Raw genomic sequence first — 23,649 nt, forward strand, 5'->3', positions numbered from 1 at the left:
GGAAACAATATTGTTTCAACCAGTGTGTGCCAAGTGGGATGGTTTTTAAATATACAAATCAACTTCCAAAATTACTCAATGTTCTCTCTAAAATACACAAGGAAAAATGCAATTTTAATAGCTGGTTGCAGAGAGACCTTAAAATTCAGGGCCTTGTCTTACTACCCAAAGCTGAGGACATTTCGAGACTAGTTCTGCCTACATCTCTTTATGTTGAACCTAAGACTTGTACTGCTCTTGATGAAGTCGTGTTAAAATTCACATGGAAAAACAAAACAGAATATAAAAAAATACAAAAACTATTGTGAGGTGATATTCAGATGAGGGTTGTAAATGTCCTGGATTTCCAAACAGTCATGCAGATCTTGAAGATCAACGGGATTGAAAAGGGTGTAATTAGAAATCACTTCCAATGGTTTAAATTTCCCAATGTGATATTTGAAAAGTGTAGTGGTCTTCATTTTTTGCTCTCTTGTAAATCCAAATGTTTATAAATCATCCATGAAAGTGGCTAATTTTAATAAACAAGCATCCTGAAAACTATACACCGTCTAACAAAAAAACAAGTCTGCTTTCGACCAGTTGCTTGTAGCTCTTCTTCAGTTCAATAGCTAATCCCATCATTTGAAATGGACCAATACAGGAAACTGACCCAATCTGACCCAATCAGCTTCCCTCAATCGAATTGTACATTACAACCAGTTGATCAAGTGTCGTCTGTGGCAGCAGGCTGAACAAAGTTGTCAAACTGTGAATTTCAGTTTCAAGCATAGCTGAGTTTCAAGCAAAGCTGAGTTTTACACCATAATGATGAGTGTGTCACAGCAATTTAAGTCCATTGATAAAATTGGATTAGCAACATCTTCCCCATTGATACTTTCCAGAGTCACACCTAACTGCCCACTAGAGCTGACCACTAGGCGATAGGCGAGCACCACTTCATAATGACATTGTCTACTAGCGTTATATCTTGATCCATTTCCTAAGTTTTGATCAGAGTCCCAGAGACTGGGGGGGAGGGGCGCGCAAACACAAACACATGCACGGACACATAGTCAGACACTGACACACAAACCAACATCCACTCACACACACAAGGCAACACACATTGACACACATTCGCCCCCACACACAGACAGACAGGTGTGAGGGAGGGGGGGGGGGGGGGGAGATCAGAGGCGGAAGCATCACAACACTGTGTCTCGCCTTACATTTGGCTCAAGGCCCCCAGTGAGAAGACAGTGGTTGAGCGGGGCTGAGACGCTGTATCTCCATGACGGCTCACTACTCTGCTTTGTCTTTCAACATGGCCTCCAGCAGAAAGGCATTGGCTTCCTCTATATCCCTTTCACATCTCTGTCTCGTGATAACCATCGCTCGAGTGATTGGAAAATTAGCTTGTTGGAAAGAAAGAAGTGCCCGCGGTGTGTTTCACATACTTATCTACCAATTATCATAATTCTAGTCTAAGTGTTACTGTAATAGGATCATTGGCATCTATTGTTCTGCTGTTTAATAATCATGATGCGGATTTACCGATAAAGCTCAAAATGATGAAACGGGATCTAGAATCGGATTAATATTCCTTATGTTCACTACCCAATAAATAGCTAGGGCTATAATAGGGTTAACACAATGATTCAGTTTGTCTGCCTGCAAACACAGGAAGCGCTTGGAGCACAGTTGTGCATACTTGTGTTGTTGTACTTAACGAGGTTAGCCTTTTTGAGATACAACTTGCATTTCCCAAGAGAGACCGACATTGTTGTATGTACAGTGCATTCGGAAAATATTCAGACCCCTAAACTTTTTCCACATTTGTTACGTTACAGCCTTACTCAACAATGTATTACAACAACGACAACAAAATATCCTCATCAATCTGCAACACAATGTCCCGTGATGACAAAGCAAAAACAGGTTTTTAGAATTTTGTGAAAATGTATATAAAAAAAACAAAAAACAGAAATACCTTATTTACATAAGTATTCAGACCCTTTGTTATGAGACTCAAAATTGAGCTCAGGTGCATCCTGTTTCCAAAGATCATCCTTGAGATGTTTCTACAACTTGGTTGGAGTCCATTTGTGGTAAATTCAATTGATTGTGCATGTCAGAACAAAAACCAACCCTTGAGGTCAAAGGAATTGTCTGTAGAGCGCTGAGCCAGGATTGTGTTAAGGCGCAGATCTGGGTAAGGGTACCAAAACAATTCTGCAGCATTGAAGGTCCCCAAGAACACAGTGGCCTCCATCATTCTTAAATGGAAGAATTTAGGAACCACCAAGACTCTTCCTAGAGCTTGTAATCGGGGGAGAAGGGCCTTGATCAGGGAGGTGATCAAGAACCCGATGGTCACTCTGACAAAGTTCCAGAGTTCCTCTGTGGAGATGGGAGAACCTTCCAGAAGGACAACCATCTCTGCAGCACTCAGTCAGGTCTTTATGGTAGAGTGGCCAGACGGAAGCCACTCCTCAGTAAAAGGCACATAACAGCCCACTTGGAGTTTGCCAAAAGGCACCTAAAGACTGTCAGACCAGAAACAATATTCTCTGGTCTGATGAAACCAAGATTGAACTGTTTGGCCTGAATGCCAAATGTCACATCTGAAGGAAACCTGGCACCATCCCTACGGTGAAGCATGGTGGTGGCAGCATCATGCTGTGGGGATGTTTTTCAGCAGCAGGGACTGGGAGACTAGTCAGGATGGAGGGAAAGATGGACAGAGCAAAGTACAGAGGTCCTTGATGAAAACATGCTCCAGAGATCTCAGGACCTCAGACTGGGGTGAAGGTTCACCTTCCAACAGGACAATGACCCTAAGCACACAGCCAAGACAACGCAGGAGTGGCTTTGGGTCAAGTCTCTGAATGTCCTTGATTGGCCCAGCCAGAGCCCGGACTTGAACCTGATCGAACATCTCCGGAGAGACCTGAAAATAGCTGTGCAGCAACGCTGCCCATCCAACCTGACAGAGCTTGAGAGGATCTGCAGAGAAGAATGGGAGAAACTCCCTAAATAAAGGTGTGCCACGCTTGTAGCGTCATACCCAAGAAGTACTTGAGGCTGTAATCGCGGCCAAAGGTGCTTCAACAAAGTACTGAGTAAAATATCTAAATACTTATATAAATGTGATATTTCAGTATTTTTTATTTTAAATACCTTTGCAGAAATGTCTAAAAACCTGTTTTTGCTTGTTCATTATGGGGTACTGTGTGTAGATTGACGAGGAAAAATGTAAATGTAATCCATTTTAGAATAAGGCTGTAACACAACAAAATTTGGAAAAAGTAAAGTGGTCTGAAAACTTTCTGACTGCACTGTATGTGTGTTTATTTAAGCTAATTATGTACAATAGTGTAAAATAGACTAAATTTAAAACAACTCTGTCCGTTCTCTCTGTGCTGTGGATAAGACACAGCAGATGATACATCTAAATCCACAGAGGCGAAAAAGAGACATGCCATGAGACTCAAGACAGGCCAAAGTGTACCACCAGGATCACCCGTCCACAGCTGGGTCCCAGTGTTCCCATCACTGCCACCTAGATAACAGATACTGGGAGACCAGTGTGCCAGCCCTTCCGTTTCCCAGAACAGATCGCTACTAATCCAATTGTGCCTCATTCACTCAAGCTAGTCAAGCTCAGTCCTCAATCCGTCATACATTCTAATGCAATTACGGCAGCTATGCAGCAGGCACTCTCCTGAAGGAATGTGTGTGTGTCTGCATGTGTGTGCGTGCATGCAGACACGCACTTCTAAAGAAGTTTTATTGCTTCTTTAATCAGTACAACAAAATATCAATTAGTCTTTAAAAATGATCAACTTGGAATAGCTCACACAACGTGTCATTGGAACACATGAGTGATGGTTGCTGATAATGGACCTCTGTACGCCTATGCAGATATTCCATAAAAAAATCAGCCATTTCCAGCTACAATAGTCATTTACAAAATGAACAATGTCTACACTGTATTTCTGATCAATTTGATGTTATTTTAATGGACAAAAAATGTGCTTTTCTTTCAAAAGCAAGGACATTTCTAAGTGACCCCAAACTTTTGAAAGATAGTATAGATTCACTAATATAAACGAGAGCCGCAACAATGCTTCCTGACATGTCATCCATTTTGCTGTTGAAACATTGTCGCCCTGCAACATTCAGCCATATAGAGACACACATGTCTATCTAAGCAGTTATCACAGCTAATTAGTTCACGATTAAAAGGGTTTTAATCCATTTTAAACACTAAATACTGAGTGGAATTCTAAGCTCCCACAGCATATGTTGGATTAGTCCTGGAACTTTGTCTGCCATAGCCACTGCAGGCTTTGGGAGGGTGAGTTAAGAAGGGGAATTTATTCCTTACTAGTCACTTTAAAGGTCTAATCTATCCAGCCCTGGGCCATGGTGATGATATCACTGCCGCCCAGCTGAGCTCATGCTGCAGGGCAGTTTACAGGGCAGCAACACATGTCCAATGATGACACAGACTTTCAAAGGTCTCTCCTACAGAGCGGACATGCAGCCTCAGTCAACTACGTATCCCTCAATCCATTAAGCAAGGAAAGGTAGAGGTGTTATTATTTCAGTTATCTAACTTAAACAGGAATTTAGAGACACCGGTGACCTTGTTCGTTGTCCATTGACTCGTTTTTCCACATTTACTTTCCACTTAATCACAAACCAGTCTGTTTCAAAAGAAGACTTGCCAAATCCAAAATGGCCAAACATTAAAAGCAGTAGTCAGAGGAGAGAAAGTACACCCTGCCAGTGCCAACCAACCCTGTGACATCCCACAAAAACAAGCAAGACCACTGCAGTCAACATGTTATGTAACTGACACAGTTCTCTATTGAACTCTTACTATTACTGCAGTAATGGATGATGCTGTAGTGCAGTGAGTGCAGTGAGCATGGATGCTGCAGAGAGTGTAGGCGTGGGACCATCGTTCTGTGTTGCTTAGCCTACAGATCTGTATGTGGGCTGACAAGTAGGTCAGTAGAATACAGAATAGTACAACAGTGTTTTAAGGAGCACTGGAGATTGAATACCTGCCCTTCTGCATCTAGTTTACCTTATAAGGTGCAGTGGCAGTGAGATTCAGTTCACGCATATCAAATGTAAACATGTGATCCTCTCTGTGCAGGTAGAGGTGGATGAGACTCTCCCTGGTTGTCCTGAATTATTGCCTCAGAGTTTCCCTTTGAGCAATGCTACAGTTCATAAGGAGTTTATGCATTCAGTAATCCTACTGTCATGTCTTCCTCTTCATCGCCATGCTGGCAAGATCTCTACCGTCTTGGTCAACTGTCAGACTGCGTTATGGACATATAACATGCCCCATCCGGAGGTGTGCCTTGAGAACTAAGCCGTCTCCTCTGAAGTACATAATAAGATGGATTGGATGTGATAGAACACACCATTCTTGGAGGAATCCACACACCCGTTCCCAAGCTGCTATCACTTCTGCCACAGATATTTCCATATACTACCATATTATTATATTGAGGGGTAATGTCTAAGACTAGGTTATACATAAACATCCTTCACTTCACCTCACCACCACAAATTCTCTGATTTGTAACCCGAGCTATTCTAGCTGGTCAATGAGAAGTCGATGGATGTGTTTCAAGTGACCCCTATTCCCTATATGGAGCACTACTTTTGACCAGAGCCCTGGTCAACGGTGGTGCACTACATAGGGTGCCATTTGGGACACTTCCTATGAGAGTTCCATGAAAAACACCACATGCCAAACAGATTGAAGGTTCCAAGGCAAACACGTGTCCAGACTCTGGGTTTGTCAGGGTGGAAAGACTACCACTGGAGCGTGTCTCTGGACCAGACGGCCCAAACCAGAGTCCACATTGGCCCGGACACACAGGGTGTGGCGGTGAGCATCACTGAGACGTGGCAGTCAGAGAGGCTAATGGAGACCTTTGTCCGTTATACAAATTATACACTTAGTAGCACCTTGTTTGCCTCAAACATTCAGAAACTACATTTTCAGACATACGTAGATGAAGCATACAGTTTAGTTTGCCCTTGAGGGAACATCTTAGAAAGTATACACTGAGAGTACAAAACATTAGGAACACAGGCTCTTTCCATGCCATAGACTGACCAGGTGAAAGCTATGATCCCTTATTGATGTCACTTGTTAAATCCACTTCAATCAGTGTAGATGAAGGGGAGGAGAAAAGTTAAAGAATGATTTTTAAGCCTCGAGACAATTGAGACATGGATTGTGTATGTGTTCCATTCAGAGGGTGAATAAGGCAAGATAAAAGATTTAAGTGACTGTGAGAAGCATTGAAGTCAACAGGGGCAGCATCGCTGTGGAATGCATTCAACACCCCGTGGATGTCGCAACGAATTGAGGCTGTTCTGGGGGCAAAAAGGGGTGCAACCCAATATTAGGAAGGTGTTCCTAATGTTTTGTGGATTCAGTTTACGCTTGAAGCAGCATAGCTTGCCTCTGCAATACACTAGATGTTGTGTTACCACAGGTTGCTATTTCAGTCCAGTCCTCCCATAATCACAGTTGACATTGAGATTACTTCAGAAGTTCAGAAGAAGTGCAGTGAGATGTCTGTGCGTGTGTGTGTGTGTGTGTGTGTGTGTGGACGTGTTTAACTATAATAGTAAACAATCCAAAAATTTTACCAATTGGGGACATTTTGTTAGACCCCACAAGGTCAAATGCTATTTGTAGGAGGTTTAGGGTCCATGTTAGAATTAGTTTTAGGGTTAGAATTAGGTTTAGGAACTAGGGTTAGTTTTAGGGTTAGCGTTAGGAGCTAGGGTTAAGGTTAGGGTTATGGTACAGGTTAGGTTTAGGGTTGGGGAAAATAAGATTTTGAATGGGACTGAATTGTGTGTCCCCACAAGGTTAGCTGAACAGACTGTGTGCATGGGTGTGGTCTGTTCCGCTGGGGATGACATCAACAGCCATTAGTGGTATTCCCTTGCAGCATTCCAGGGCCAGACGCCTCACATCACATGGTATTGAATTATGTGTGTGTAAGGAAAAGGTGAGTCTGAATCATGACAAATGTTCACAACATCCACAGACGCGCACATACACACACCATATGACTACTTATGCTGAACAAAAAATATAAATGCAACATGCAACAATTTCAAAGATTTTACTACGTAACAGTTCATATAAGGAAATCAGTCAAATTAAATAAATTCATTAGTACCTAATCTATGGATTTCACTTGACTGGGATAGAGATATGCATCTGTTGGTCATAGATACCTTAAAAAAAAGGTAGGGGCGTGGCTCAGAAAACCAGTCAGTATCTGGTGTGACCACCATTTGCCTCATGTAGTGCCACACATATCTTTCACATATAATTAATCAAGCTGTTGGTTGTGGAATGTTGTCCCACTCCTCTCCAATGGCTGTGTGAAGTTGCTGGATATTGGAATGCGCTGTCGTACACATCAACCCAGAGCATCCCAAACATGCTCAATGGGTGACGTCTGTGAGTATGCAGGCCATGGAAGAACTGGGACATTTTCAGCTTCCATGAATTGTGTAAAGATCCTTGTAACATGTGGCTGTGCATTATCATGCTAAAACATGAGGTGATAGCGGCGGACGAAAGGCACAATAATGGGCCTCAGGATCTTGCCAGTGTATCTCTGTGCATTCAAATTGCCATCGATAAAATGCAATTGTCTTTGTTGTTCGATGCTTATGCCTGCCCATACCACAACCCCACTGCCACCATGGGGCACTCTGTTCACAACTTTGACATCAGCAAACTGCTTGCCCAAACAACACCATACACGTGGTCTGCGGCTGTGAGTCCGGTTGGATGTACTGCCAAATTCTCAAAAATGATGTTGGAGGTGGCTTATGGTAGAGAAATTAACATTCAGTTCTCTGGCAACAGCTCTGGTGGACATTCCTGCAGTCAGCATGCCAATTGTACGCAACCTCAAAACTTGAGACATCTGTGGCATTGTGTTGTGTGTCAAAACTGCATAATTTAGAGTGGCCTTTTATTGTCCCCAGCACAAGGCGCACCTATGTAATGATCATGCTGTTTAATAAGCTTCTTGATATATCAGATATATGTCAGGTGGATGGCGTATCTTGGCAAATGATAAATGCTCACTAACAGGGATGTAAAAAAAAATTGTATCTGTGCATATGGAAAATGTCTGGGATCTTTTATTTCAGCTCATGAAACATTGGGTCAACACTTTACATGTTGCGTTTATATTTTTCTTCTGTGTATTAAGTACATTCTCAGTCCATTTGATATGGATCTGACAAATCCTGCACATAATTAATCTCCCTTCCTCTTCCTGCTGTGTCGAACTGATCCATTTAAATTTGTTACATGATTACATTTGGCTTAGCGTAGCAGAGATTACTATACGCTTGGTTTCCATTTGGAGAGAGGCATTCGCCTGACTAAAAAGAATGACAGAGTTTTACAGCAGATCAGACTTCCCACTCGATGCAAGATTATTAACAGCCAGAGAGTGAGCACATTTGTTTTTGTTAGGGCCCAGTTCTGGCGCCCACTGAATATTAGGGTTTAGAAAATGTCAAATCTATATTTCAACCCCTCCCTCAGCCCCTCAATGGGGTTGCCCAATGACAGCCACAACCAGTGATTCAATCTCTGAAAATGAAAACAAAAAGTCAAGCATGACATAATGATACATCCTATACATAAACATGACTGATGTTACTGTATGCATTAGATTACACCCCTACTCTCACGTCTTGACTCCACCCCTAACCTCACATCTTGACTCCAGCCCCTACCATTCACATCTTGACTCCACCCCTAACCTCACGTCTTGACTCCACCCCTAACCTCACGTCTTGACTCCAGCCCCTACCCTCACATCTTGACTCCACCCCTAAACCTCACGTCTTGACTCCACCCCTAAACCTCACGTCTTGACTCCACCCCTACCCTCACATCTTGACTCCACCCCTAACCTCACATCTTTACTCCAGCCCTAACCTCACATCTTGACTCCACCCCTAACCTCACATCTTGACTCCACCCTTACTCTTACATCTTGACTCCACCCCTAACCTCACATCTTTACTCCACCCCTACCCTCACATATTGACTCCACCCCTACCCTCACATATTGACTCCACCCCTACCCTCACATATTGACTCCACCCCTACCCTCACATATTGACTCCACCCCTACCCTCACATTTTGACTCCACCCCTAACCTCACACCTTTACTCCACCCCTACCCTCACATATTGACTCCACCCCTACCCTCACATATTGACTCCACCCCTACCCTCACATATTGACTCCACCCCTACCCTCACATACTGACTCCACCCCTAACCTCACATATTGACTCCACCCCTACCCTCACATTTTGACTCCACCCCTAACCTCACACCTTTACTCCACCCCTACCCTCACATATTGACTCCACCCCTACCCTCACATATTGACTCCACCCCTAACCTCACATCTTGACTCCAGCCCCTACCATTCACATCTTGACTCCACCCCTACCCTCACATCTTGACTCCACCCCTAACCTCACGTCTTGACTCCACCCCTAAACCTCACATCTTTACTCCAGCCCTAACCTCACATCTTGACTCCACCCCTAACCTCACATCTTGACTCCACCCTTACTCTTACATCTTGACTCCACCCCTAACCTCACGTCTTGACTCCACCCCTAACCTCACGTCTTGACTCCAGCCCCTACCATTCACATCTTGACTCCACCCCTACCCTCACATCTTGACTCCACCCCTACCCTCACATTTTGACTCCACGCCTAACCTCACACCTTTACTCCACCCCTACCCTCACATATTGACTCCACCCCTACCCTCACATATTGACTCCACCCCTACCCTCACATACTGACTCCACCCCTAACCTCACATATTGACTCCACCCCTACCCTCACATATTGACTCCACCCCTACCCTCACATCTTGAATTTGTTGGATGTTGTCAGTAACCAGGTTTCCATCCAACCTTTTTATGCGAGTAAAGTACAGGCCTGATGGAAACAGCAAATTTGTCTGTAAACTTTCCAAATGTCGACAAAATACGCTAGACAAGGTGGTATCTCTTTGTGTAAGTAAAATGTATTAGAGTCACGCGATGATATGTTCTAGTCAACACTACGACTCTGGAAAGCATGCAGTTTATTAGGCTACATATGAAATAAGTTATGAAGAATTTCACAGGGTGGTGAAAATGCATGGTGATGAGATTGATGCTCCTTTCAATTAAATATCAAGGGTCTTGATGATCGACATGATGATCGATGCTGACATGATGATCGATGCTTTGCCGCAGTTTGACAAATATAAATAATCTCTCTCTTATCTATAACAATCTCATCATGTAGGTGGCCTACTTACACTTTATCTGCGAGCTGTTGTCTAAAGCACTCGTGCCAAAACCAGAGTGTGCTCATTCGTTAGATAATGCAACATTTGTTGTGACAAAACAATCAACAGATTTGAAAACATGATGAAAACCCATTTAACTTGTTGCGTTTTTATGGGGTCCATGTTTTTAACTGCAAAAGTTATTTTAATGTGCACTAAGTCATCACGCAGAGCCTTTAAGTACATTTATGGAAACACACATCTACTGGGAAAATGTGCATATTGTTTTATTTTAGCATGAAAATCTGTGGCCAATGTTGCTTGTCTAATAACAAGATATTAACCAAACAACAACACATGTGTATATTCCAAGGCTACCCTTAAGACTCCCTGTAGCCAGCGCAACAACAGGCACCTAAAATGGAATCAGACTTTCTCCAGGGGAATTAGTTCTGCTCGGCCATGTCCTCAGCTCTTTGTCTGTCTACAGCTGAACTCATGATGGCCATATGACAACCCACTGGTGACCCCAGGCATTGTCTGAGGTCTGTATGAGAGTGCGAAAGATGCTGTCTGCGTGCGTGCATGCATGCATGCGTGCGTGCGTGTGTGTGTGTGTGCGTGTGTGTGTGTGTGTGTATTTTAGATTAGTCCTCAAGTCTGTAGTCCAAGAAAGATTTCATACACATAATGACTTACAACAGAACCCTAAAGTGAATCCAGGGCTGAAAGAGAACAGAGCATCATTTCTGTAATGGAGTAGATTTGGCTTAATCCTCCTCCCCATTCTTCATGTCCAAATTGAAATAATATGTGTTCTCCTGAGTTCTAAAATACATGTGGAATCATAGCTCTATTCTGCTTACTATCAGCAGTTTGCATCCTCCCTCTTTTTTTCTTCATGGCCTAATTCATCATGCTGTATTCATAACAGGTCTCACAGGGAGGGAAGCATTTTAAAGTTGATACTAAAATTGAAAGTTATACATTTTCCTAGTCAGGCCAAATAGAGCTGACTCACTGGGCACACTGGTATGATGATATCGCCCCCTATTGGCCAACCCACATTTTTCAATTTTTGTCAGACAGTCTGTCTGTCTGTCTGCCTGCCTGCCTGCCTGCCTGCCTGCCTGCCTGCCTGCCTGCCTGCCTGCCTGCCTGCCTGCCTGCCTGCGATGGAGCAGTGACTGATGAGGAACCATAGTGATATCATGGGCTGGATAAAAGCAGTCTACCGTCTTCCCTGGATAATAATTGCCTCCTAAAATAATAGAAAAATAATAATGTTATTGTTCTATCTATAATAAAGCTGTGCTTGAGAGTAGTCTTTGCCTAGACATGGATTATAACCTTTCATTCTTGTTATTTTTGAAAGCCACAACTTCAGGACAACACCTTTCTAGGCTAGAATATTTGAGAAATAAGCTACTGGAAAGAAGTATAGGGCGCTGAACCAACGTGAGTCAAGGTGCAACCTAAAAATCTGTAAGCATCATTGGAAAAGAAAAGGCGCAACGCTCGCTCACCATTAAAAACGACTGTTTTTATTATGCAAGTTTAAAAGATTGACGTTTCAGCCTTCAAAGCTATTGTTCATAGCTTGAACTCGTTTTTTTAAGCTGTTATTTTAGGCCAGCCTTGAGGAATGAGGATAGCTTATTAACCATTACCCGCATGGATAATTTCTTTCTTAATAAGCTTAAAATGTATTCAACTTCTATTTTTCTATAGGCTACTGATATTGTTTGTTCTCTCTCGTTATTAATCCCCTGGCTACCGTACATTTTTAGGTTATTCAAATAACTTTTTGAGATGGAACTCCGTTACATTCATGGTTTTTGATCGGGAGAAAGCCATGCATAAAACGATGAGCCATAGCCTTCACATTCACATAGCATATCAAATGGAGAGAGAAGGGAATATAGGCTGTCTTTTTAAAAACAACTAAACACAAGATAGTTAAGGAGTGTCTGTTTTTTTATTTTTTAAATGATAGGTTTAGCCTGAAGTCCGAGAGAGAGAGAGAGACTCCTTTCTTTACTGCAGGGTGCCAGTCAAGTTCAAATAGGCTAAACCATCGTCTGTCACATCACGATGTCGTCCCCATCGAAGATGGCTGTCAATTATCGTTGATTGAATATGCTATGGTAATATCGCTCAAGCCTATATTGACACATACTTTAGGTCTAGGTTTAGGATGTTGTGTCATGTCCATGCCTCCTAGGCAGTGGTATTTTGCTAAGCTCTACATAATAGCAACATCCGCTGCTTTTCAAAGCCTCACAAACTCAGAGAAGACCTTATGCAGTAATATCAGAAATATCAGACAAAACAACACCTTAAACTTACCTCCACTTTAGCACCTGAAATATTGGTTCTGAACTAATCTGTCAGTCAGGTGCAGGGTAGCTGTGACCCTTAGAGGTGCAGACAGCTGACAACACACTGACGTGAGAGACACTCTTCAGGTGTGCCTCACCAATGCCTCTCTCTTCATTATCCCAACAGCTAATGGACGCACCAGCCTCTAATGATCTAACACTGCACTTCAATCCAGTGTGTCCTCACTAACGACCCCGTTACTCCAATACGGGTCATCTGAAAACACTGCAGTCACCTCCACCCAGTGGTACAGCAGTCAGGAACGTATTCGTTTTGCTCTCTGTCCAATGTCTGGATCTACGAGGATGTCCGTCTTCTGCCTGCGTAAACAATGCTCCGTCCCGACAATTTCCCTGCTGCAGTTTGTACCTACAGTACACTCTGCAGCAAAGCTTCCCTACTCTCTGCAAATGGACCCGCTGGCCCCGGTCCAGCTTTTAACAATCTACTCTCTAATACACAGTACATTAGCCTACAGCAAAGGAATGCAAAGTTTTACCTGCTAGGGAAAGATGCTCTTAGATGTGGTCTGTGTCCATTTTCACCTGTGACTGAAAGCCCTGTCAGCCACAGAGGCACTTACTCCTCTGTGAGTCCGGAGTCACTGAAAGAGCCGGCAGAGCGGAGAGAACGGAGGCAGGGCTGATTCTCATTGTCCCTGTATGTTTGTATTTTGCTGCCCGCCAGGCACACACTCATCATCACGGCCCTCACTTTGAATTTGGGCCAAATGGGGTGACTATGAGGCGTCAGCGCAAGGAGTCATTTTCAGAGGCAGTGATATAGTGCCAACAAAGGCGTACTGTACCACACCATGTCATATTCAGCACTGGAGGGAGGGGGGATCTACATGCCACATGGTGTCTTAGAGGGGAATGTTTAAGAGTGGATCACGGAATCATGGAAAAATACTGAATCATGGGTGGGAAAAAAAACACATTACAGAACAGGTTTTGTCACACACAAAAAGTAGGATGTTATGGTTAGCATATACTTAACTCAGTATCATAGGTGGCATTGTGAGCAATCACAGAACAGACATACAGTATTGTGGCGAAGGTGATCAGAAAGTGGGCCAGATAGTTAAATGGCTAAAGGCCAAATCTTTATCAGAGAGAACAAGCATTGTCTACATAAAAATCGACTGCTTTGTGGGTTGACTAACTTCGAAGGAGGATAAATGACAGCGTTAGAGATGCTGCGGTAATTACTGGGCTCCTCTTCCTCTTCTGCTTTGGAGGAGAAGTGAGTCAGGACAAGAGCAGTGATTAGAGTCAAAGCTATAAGGGGGAGTACTCACGCTGGGAGACAATGCTTCAACATCAAAATGGAGGACAAGTGAGAAAGTATAGCCACGACTCTTCTTGCTTTTACATGATAGCCAACCTACTGTATTTCACCCATGTATATGAACAAGCATCCACGCACACACGCACACCCCAACGCACACTAACACACACACACACACACACACACACACACACAGGCAGGCACATTCACACCTCCAATCTTGTACGGCTAACGAGTTGCCTTGATCAAATCGACTTGGGTTTACAGGCACAGCACAGGAAGGAAACCGACTTGGTAGGCTACCAAACTCAGAATAAATGACACTCATCAAAAGCACCTACTGAGCTGAGACACAGAAAGGTGTTCTATCACTGTCACACCTTCACCTGCTGACACTAGCCGTAAAACGACCTTTAGTATTCAAAACAACTAACTCAAACAGTCACCTTGTAAGAAATGAAAGACAATGGTCTCAATATACTGGAAGTAGTGTCATTACTGTCTTCCACAGCAAGGTTAAAAGTAAAAGACTGTGTCATACTTTGACGCTAACTCCTATTATGTCATGCTGTATGCCTTGTATGCCTTGTGTCTATATCAAAGTAAGAGTCCTGTCATCTTATCTGGATTGACAAAGGCCCCCCTTAACCAATGGATTTCTAGTCCTTTTAACCTTCGAGAGAGAGAAAGAGGGTGTGTCTCAAGAGGCGGTGATGTTCAAAAGGCAGCTTTTGTCCTCTCACAGAGCAGAAGGGGCCCTCTGCTGGTCTGAGAGTGAAACTGCTTCTCTCCACACCCGCCACACCACACTGCAGCAAAAACAGCCATCATCATATCCTCTATTCCAGGTATTCCCAAACTGAGGTGTGCGTTTCACTGCCAAAAAATAAAATGAAACCCTCTAGTGTTCAGCAAAATAACAACATAACTAGGCAAGTCAGTTCAGAACAAATTATTATTTACAATGACGGCCTACCCCCGGCCAACTTGTGCGCCGCCCTATGGGACTCCCAATCAAAGCCAGCCGTGATGCAGCCTGGATTCGAACCAGGGACTGCAGTGACGCCTCATGCACAGAGATGCAGTGCCTAGACGGCTGCGTCACTTGGGAGCCCAAATGCCGGTAGCCTCGTCAGATAATTAACATCCAATCACATTAACCGTTACTCTCTCACGGGAAACCTTCACTCTTGAGCAGATATTTAGAAACGAAACATGATCACTTGAAAAATAAGCCACGGGAGTTTTTAGAGAGAGAATAAAGATGATTTTCGGGTACAAGACGTGTACAAAGGAAAATATACCATTAATAAAAGGGGGCTAGAAGTGTCTTATATGGTGAGCTACCGAGTGGCTAGGACAGGCAAGCCCCATACGATTGTGAAGGACTTAATTGTTCCTGCTGCTGTTGATATGGCTGGGACAATGCTGGGGAGAAAAGGCCCCAAAAAAACTATACAGACAATGCCTTCATCAAACAACACTGTTACACAATGCATCAGTGGCAGGAGATTGTTTTAAACAATTACTACTTTGCATACAAGCCAGTGAATTCTATACAGTTGGATGAGTCAACAGACGTGGCAGGCCTGGCACAGCTCCTGGTATATGTCCGTTACGTTTATGGGGGGGTCAATTAAGGAATACATCCTCTTCTGGAAACCAGAACAACATGAGAGGATTGACAGGAAGACATAGTGGAGTGGTATATCTCGTGGTGTACTCTCGTGTATTTTCTGCATTATGCAATGATATGGGCAGCGACCATGTAACGCTTTTACAACATACAGAAGTGCGCTGGTTATCAAAGTATTGACACATTTTTCTTCAGAAAAGTTGGAGCTCTTTTCTGTCTGCATTAACAAGGACAACACATAGGCCTTTCCGTCATTGTATGATTTTGTGTGTGCAAATGAACTCAAGCTTATGGACAATGTCAAATGTGATATAGCGAAGCACCTGAGCAAGCTGCGTGCGCAATTACGCAGGTACTTTCCCGAAACAGACAACAAAAACAACTTGATTCGTTATCCCTTTCATGCCCTGCCTCCACTTACCAATATCTAAACCAGAGAGCCTCATTGAAAATTGCAACAAGCAGTTCTTTGAAAATGTAACTTAATCAGAAGCCACTGCCAGATTTCTGGAAAGTGTTGTGCTCAGAGTTTCTTGCCTTGGCAAATCGCGCTGTTAAGACACTGATGCCATTTGCAACCACATACCTATGTGAGAGTGGATTCTCAGCCCTCACTAGCATGAAAACTAGATACAGGCACAGACTGTGTGTGGAAAATGATTTAAGACAGACTCTCTCCAATACAATCCAACATTGCAGAGTTATGTGCTTCCTTTCAAGCACACCCTTCTCCTTAACCTGTGGTAATTTATTCACACTTTTTGATGAACAAATAAGGTTTTATATTTAAGATGGCTAAATAAAGAGCAAAATGTATTATTATTATATTAGTATTTGTGCCCTGGTCCTATAAGAGCTCTTTATCACTTTCCATGAGCCGGGTTGTGACAAAAACTCATTCTTATGTTTAATAAATGTATCGTATAGTGTGTGAGTGGCAGGCTTACAATGATGGCAAAAAAACAACATTTGAGAGTGCGCTGACCCTGGTGCTAGAGGGGTATGAGACTACAAAAAGTTTGGGAACCACTGCTCTATTCGGCTGAGGTGTATTCAGTAGGAACTAAACGGAAGGAAATGGGTCGAAACTGGGAGAGACTACCTAAATGTGTCCAATTAGAAACGGTTGTTTTTATTGTGAAACCTTTTCCTTTGTAAATGTTTTGCTACGTATGCACTAATGAATAACCCGCTGACTACACAAAGTTGAGCTATGACGCAATAGAGTTGCTGGACAATAGACGGGTTGATTGCTTAGCAACGAAACCCACGTGTAAGCAGCTATGCAGCAAAACAGACAGGGTTGGCTTAGACTTTTGAGAACATGTCAACTATATTTAGTCTCTGATCTGATCTGTTTCACCTGTCTTTGTGCTTGTCTCCATCCCCCTTCAGGTGTCGCCAATCTTCCCCAGCCTGCCCTGGACCTGAGCCTGACTGCCGTTCTGGACGTTTTGCAACCTATCTGGTTTACTGACCTCTGCCTGTCCTTTTGCCTGTCCCTGTACTAGTAATAAACTTTTGTTACCTTAATACTGTCTGCATCTGGGACTTCCCTGAAACATGATAGTACGAACTGGCCATGACTGACCCAGCAGACTCGGACCAGCTCCGCAATGCCATCTCCTCCCAAGGAGCCACCATCGGAAGGTACGAGGAGTTTCTTTGTGTTCTTATGGACGGTTTGGCCGAACGCCATGACCAAGTGTTGAACACATTGCTGCAGCAATTCTGTGGGTTGTCTGTTAGGCAGCCTACCATGAGGGTAACCTCCCAGCCCCTCAGTAACCGGGTTGTTAGCAGCGCTGCCTCCCCAGTCACCCCGGTTTCCAGGGAACCCAGCTTACCTCCCTCAGAAAGCTTCGATGGAGAGTCTGGCACCTGTCGGGCGCTGATGTCCGGGAGGGCCAGCTTCTGCAAGACTACCGCAGTGTGGCAGACTATGCAGTGGATTTCCACGCATTAGCAGCTGAGAGTGCCTGGAACCCGGAAGTGCTGTTCGACATGTTCCTGCACGGAGTATTGGAGGAAGTAAAGGATGAGCTTGCAGCCCTGAAACTAACAATGTAACTCGACTTGCTCATCACCTTGACCGTTCGGATCAATGGGCGACTACGGGAATGAAGGAAGGAGAGGAGATTCGATTTCACTCATCCGTCCAAGGGTTCCACCTCTCCTCCGAGGCATCCCGGAAGTCCCTGACGGCTCCATTGCCAAGAGAACCCAAGGCTACCCGAGTTCCCTCGAGAGTCTCCGGAGACTGCCAATTCACCTTTTTCCAGGCTGTCTCCAGGTGAATGGCTATACAGGTTTCACACTAATAGTTGCCTGTATTGCAGGACTACTGGTCATTTCGTCTCGACCTGTCCACTTAATGATCAGGCTCACCGATAGGAGCGAGTACTCTGGTGGGCCATACAGAGAACTTTTCCTCTCCCCTTGCTCGCATCCCTTTTCATGCTATTTTGCTGGGGTGGAATCAGTCAAAAACTCTCTGGGTACTCATTGACTCTGGGGCCGATGAGAGCTTTATGGACGCTATCCTGGCTACCAAGCTGGACATCCCCACTCAGCCCCTCTCCATTCCCATGGACGTTAGAGCGCTGTACGGGTGCTCTTTAGGCCGGGTGACCCACAATACCACCCCCATCAACCTACGTGTTTCAGGGAACCACAGCGAGACGATCCAATTTCTACTCATGAAGTCTCCTCGAGTTCCTGTGGTATTGGGATTCTCCCGGCTCCAGCGACACAATCCTCTCATTGTCTGCTGGTGCCATCATGGGCTGGAGCCTGTTCTGCCATGTCCATTGCCTGAAGTCAGTGCAGCCTGCCCCGGGACGTCTTCCTGGGTGCTTGGAAGTTGCCCCGGACGTCTCTGCCATTACCGTGACCTCTGGGAGGTGTTCAGTCAGGCCCAGGCCACTTCACTTTCGCCGCACCGACCATATGACTGCAGGATTGTCATTCTCCCAGGCACCACTCCGCCCCGGGGACAACTGTACTCTCTGTTGGGTACGGACGCCAAGACTATGGAGACCTACATTTGAGGACTCCCTAGCTGTAGAGTTCATCTGTCCTTCTGCCTCCCCACCGGCACAGGGTTCTTCTTTGTGGAGAGGAAGGACAAAACCCTGCGCCCGTGCATAGACTACTGGGGTCTCAATGACATCACGGTGAAGATCCGCTACCCGCTACCCCTCATCTCCTCAACCTTCGAGCCGCTCCAGGGGGCCACCGTGTTCTCCAAGCTGGACCTATGGAATGCCTACCAGCTGGTGCGGATTCGGGAAGGGGACGAGTGGAAGACTGCCTTCAACATGGCCAGTGGTCATGCCATTTGGCCTTACCAACGCCCCTACTGTGTTCCAAGCTCTGGTTAATGATGTTCTCCGCGACATGTTGAACCGGTTCGTCTTCGTCTACCTTGATGACATCCTCATCAACTCCCGCTCTGCCCAGGAATACGTGCTCCATGTCTGGCAGGTTCTCCAACACCTCCTGGAGAACCAGCTTTTTGTAAAAGCAGAGAAGTGTGAATTCCATCGAATTCCATCGAATTCCACCATCCCCTTTCTGGGTTACAGCATCGCTGCAGGGAGTGTACAGATGGATCCCGGAAATGCAAAGTGGTGGTGGATTGGCCCCAGCCTACGTCCAGGGTGCAGCTGCAACATTTCCTGGGATTCGTCAACTTTTATCCCTGCTTTATCTGGGGTTACAGCACCCTGTCTGCACTCACCTCTCCCAAGATTCTGTTCACAGGGTGATGTAACCACAGATGTATTTTCTTTTCTTTTCTGTATTGACTGTACATCTGTTTATGTGTAACTCTGTTGTTGTTTTTAGTCGCACTGCTTTGCTTTATCTTGGCCAGGTCGTAGTTGTAAATGAGAACTTGTTCTCAACTGGCTTACCTGGTTAAATAAAGGTGAAATAAAAAATAAACACATTTAAACAATGAGCTCTTGATGTCCCTCAAATACATCGTTACAGTTGTTGGTTAGCTAGCTATTTGCCATATTAGCATAGACGTGACATCAGCCAAAACATCTTAAAACAAGACATTGTATCAAGAATAAGATAAAACTAGCTGAGACGAGCCACCTATGATTCTCCACATGGCAGGTTCTTGTCATTGTTGCTAGCTATCTGGCCATCTAGAATCACAACAACACACAACCTTCTGCCCCACTGAATGATTCGCATCGTTTAAGTGACGTTGTCAGCTAACCCGACTATTGAATGAGAGAGGGTCCTCCATGCAGCACTATACAAGTCTGTCAACGACCGCTTCTGAAATCAACTAAATGATCTAATTTCCCCACAGAAATGAATCTAACAGTGTTATTATTGGCTTCGCAGATTGAGGACAATTGCATGCATTGATGGAAATGTATCCTAAAATGGATTTCCTTATTTAGACCAATTATCTCTTCATGACATTATCATTACAAATAGCCTATGTGAGCACGTAGTTAAGTCATACATTTTTTTTTTTTAAAGAACACGTTCATTTGTTATTTTAAACACCTAACATTGAAAGACAACTTTGGACATGCAGAATTGAAACCTTAGTTGAAGCAGACCATATGTTCCCGAGGGAACAAAAGCCGTCTTGTTTAAAAGTACGGTATGTGTTAGGAGGAAGGGTCAGCTGATTGCCGAGATGTCCTAACAGAGGAAGACTATAACCTTCTGACTAAACAGCCCGCATGCACATGATCATCACATCCTGCACTGGAGTCATTATCAGTGATCATAAAATAATGGCAGATAGGCCTATATCAATGCTCTTAATGTTTTGAGTTTAAGATGTTAAAATATCTATGAGAGTGGAATGCATATTTAATTCCATGTTAGATTATTATTAGATTATTAACACATGACAGTAATAGCTATCTTTGGACTGCATGCATTAATAAACTACAGATCATTTAAATAGTCTCTATACAATTTTGAAACCACCTAAGATGGCAAATAACCCATACCAAAACTTGTCCAACTAACACCTTGTTCAACTAACGTCAATCGCTACAATGAAGCAAATATCAAATCAAAACTACATTGAAAAAACAATCATGGTCACTGCAATCCAGTGCCAAGCACATTGTCTTGAAGCTAACCTCCCTGAGCTCTAAGCTAGCTCTGCCTTCCGTACATGAGAGGTTATCTTGGCAAAGCTGCTTTACAAAATAATGCCAGAGGGAGACACTCACCAGAAAGAAGACTCCTGGTTACCAGTCAAGATCTTCTGGGCTCCATGTAATTAGACTGGACTTGAGCAGATCGGCACTCCCACTCAGGTCTCTCTCATCTGTCCTCAATAGGGTTTTCCTGGATACATAAAGGTTTAAACATGTTTGTTTTTTTTAATCAAAAATAATCCAATGAGTAATCACAACTCTTCCTCTTCACAATGTAACAATGGACCTAAGAGTATGAAGTTCCTTTTCCACTGGCTTCCTCTCTCACACACACACACACACAAAGCTCAAACCTACCCCCCACCCCACATGCACACACACACACACACAATCACAAGTAGCCTACACACTACAAGCCGGAGCGGATGTCCACAGGACAAACAGACAGTGGGCTAGTGTTGGTCCAGGGTCCTAGCTATTTATAGGCTTCTTCAGTATAGCATGTCTCTTCCTATGAGAGTGAGGAGGCTGGAGGAGGCAGACAGACCAAGCACCACTCAGGGACTCTCTACAGCCTGATGTTCCCACTTCCTTGTATAAGCCTGCCTCTACTCCCCACCAGTTTCACCTTTTCTCAGCCTCTTCGATAGTAGGAAAATTATCAGTATAGTATCTTGGTTTACCTTACGGGAAGTACTGAGTGAGATCCATAAACAGTATAGGTATGACTAAGCAGAAATACAAGGGGCGTTAGAATGAGACATGGCTACTTAGCACATAGTCATGTGTCATTGCCATTGATTATAGTGTATATTATGGTTATTGGATACAGTGATGTATGTGCAAAGCTTTATGTGTTTTTTGTAAGAACTGCAACCTAAAGTACAAGATTCAAGAAGGAGGAGGCTGGCTATTGAGAGACAATAAATCATAGATAATCATCAAATCAAATTGTATTAGTCACAATTAGTTTTTAAAGTGGCCAATAATTTGAGTCTGTATGTACTGTAGGCATGGTCCATGGTCCATACTGTAGCAATTTATGTGATTAGAGCACAGTCTGTTGGTAAGAAAGTAGCATTGCAAATTCTCCCGGTTCTGAATAGTTTAATGTGTATTTATTTTATTTCATTAGCTCACTGGTGTTTTCTCAGCCCCTTACCATTCATTTCCAACCCCATTTCCTGTTGTAAGGTTGTATTTTTTCAACCTAGTTCAGGGGTGTCAAATTCATTTTGCCCCAGGGACCGCATGCTGTTTTCAACGATGTCCGGAGAGCCGCACTAAAAATGTGTTCTATTTCCTCGCTGTCAACATATGCAAAAAATAGTCCTCTATCCATCGTTTTGGGAATTTTCAATGCTGTCTAGCTGTCATTTCGGTGATTATTAGTGAGTTGGACACCGTCAAGAAACGGTATGAATGTAGGTCTACTGTATTATCATTTGTGCAGTTTTGATTTGGTTTGAATCATTTAAAGTATTTTGACTCAAACCAACCGAAGGACGGATTTGACCCCCTTGTGGGATGTATGTTTGTAACCTCTGACCTAATTGTTAGCTAAGCTATTGTTAGCTTGCTAGCCACATGGTTTCAGTTCGCTAATATAGTGTACGTTTATTTTGTCCAGCAAATATTTGTTTCTTTCTATATTTCATGGAATTGATCTGCTGTTTGATCATCTGAGTGGGTGTGATGTTTAAGAGGTCATGGACATTTGCAAATACCTACGAAGTAGATTTTAAAAATTCCTCATTTCATTTTCATATCGGTTGATTATTGTGTTTGTATTCCCGCGCTTCACCAGCCTCTCCAATTGTGTGTGATTGCGGACCACAATTCGGGACATTCCTACATGTGGGCATAGAGAGAAACAGTAATGGCGTCTTCTTGTAGGCGCAATCTCTGCAATGGTTCGTTGGACAAAGCCTATGGAGAAAATGTATGGCATTTTTGTAGGGTTTTTGCACTAATGCCAAAAAAGATATGTGGTAAACACAGGCTTAGGAGATCTTAAGTTTTGTTCTATGATATAATGTGAATTTTGCGGAACTTGTTATTAAAAAAAATGCACAAAGAACATAAAGGCTTCATAATTCATAAAAGTCATGTTAAATGACTGCTATTATCTCATAGAACAAAACATATTAGACCTCTGAAGCCTGTGTTAACCTCAGACCTTAATTCCAAAACCCTATTATTTCGCCATAAATTTTTCCCATAGGGATGTCTGAATGTACCAGAGGTAACTCATTTCCGCGTTTTAGGACTACAAGATGGCGAGCTCTATTTCTCCATCTCCCATTGGTTCCTGCATGAACGCCTCCAGTCTTCATGCTTGTGTGACACTTTTGATATTCTGCGGGAAAGCAGTGCTGTGGGAAAGCAGTGCCCGACAGGCAGGGGGCAAAGGACACTGTCTACCATCGTCCTAGCTAGCTAGCTACCATTCTCGCCTGCTATGTACAGGAGTCCAGTGTCCTTTCGCTCATTTATATTTGTCCCATGCGCTGAATACAACAGGTGTAGACCTTACAGTGAAATACTTACTTACAAGCCCTTAACCAAAAAAAAAGTAATCGATAATAATAATAATAATTAAAGAGTAGCAGTAAAATAACAACAGGGCGTACTGGTACAGAGTCAATGTGCGGGGGTACCGGTTAGTCGAGGTAGTTGAGGTAATATGTACATGTAGTTATTCAAGTTATTAAAGTGGCTATGCATTGATAGTAACAGAGAGTATCAGCAGCATAGAAGGGGGGGGGGGGGGGATGCAATGCAAATAGTCTGGGTGGCCATTTGATTAGCTGTTCAGG

General features: G+C 43.6%; 1 protein-coding gene across 11 annotated transcripts in view; it reads right to left on the reverse strand.

The window, feature by feature from the left end:
• Positions 1-21,199, reverse strand: part of LOC110527741 (neuron navigator 1) — a 139,973-nt gene extending 118,774 nt beyond the window's left edge. For 5 of the 11 annotated variants that reach the window (XM_036983235.1, XM_036983234.1, XM_036983232.1 and 2 more), the window contains exon 1: positions 20,903-21,197. The gene's annotated coding sequence lies outside the window, so the exon portion shown is untranslated. Of the gene's footprint in view, positions 1-20,902 lie in introns of all 11 variants that reach the window. The other 6 variants (XM_036983230.1, XM_036983231.1, XM_036983236.1 and 3 more) reach the window with 4 other exon arrangements.
• Between the last annotated feature and the right edge of the window lie 2,450 nt (positions 21,200-23,649).

This window comes from Oncorhynchus mykiss, chromosome 7 (genome assembly GCF_013265735.2).
Source record: "Oncorhynchus mykiss isolate Arlee chromosome 7, USDA_OmykA_1.1, whole genome shotgun sequence".
Lineage (NCBI taxonomy): Eukaryota > Metazoa > Chordata > Actinopteri > Salmoniformes > Salmonidae > Oncorhynchus > Oncorhynchus mykiss.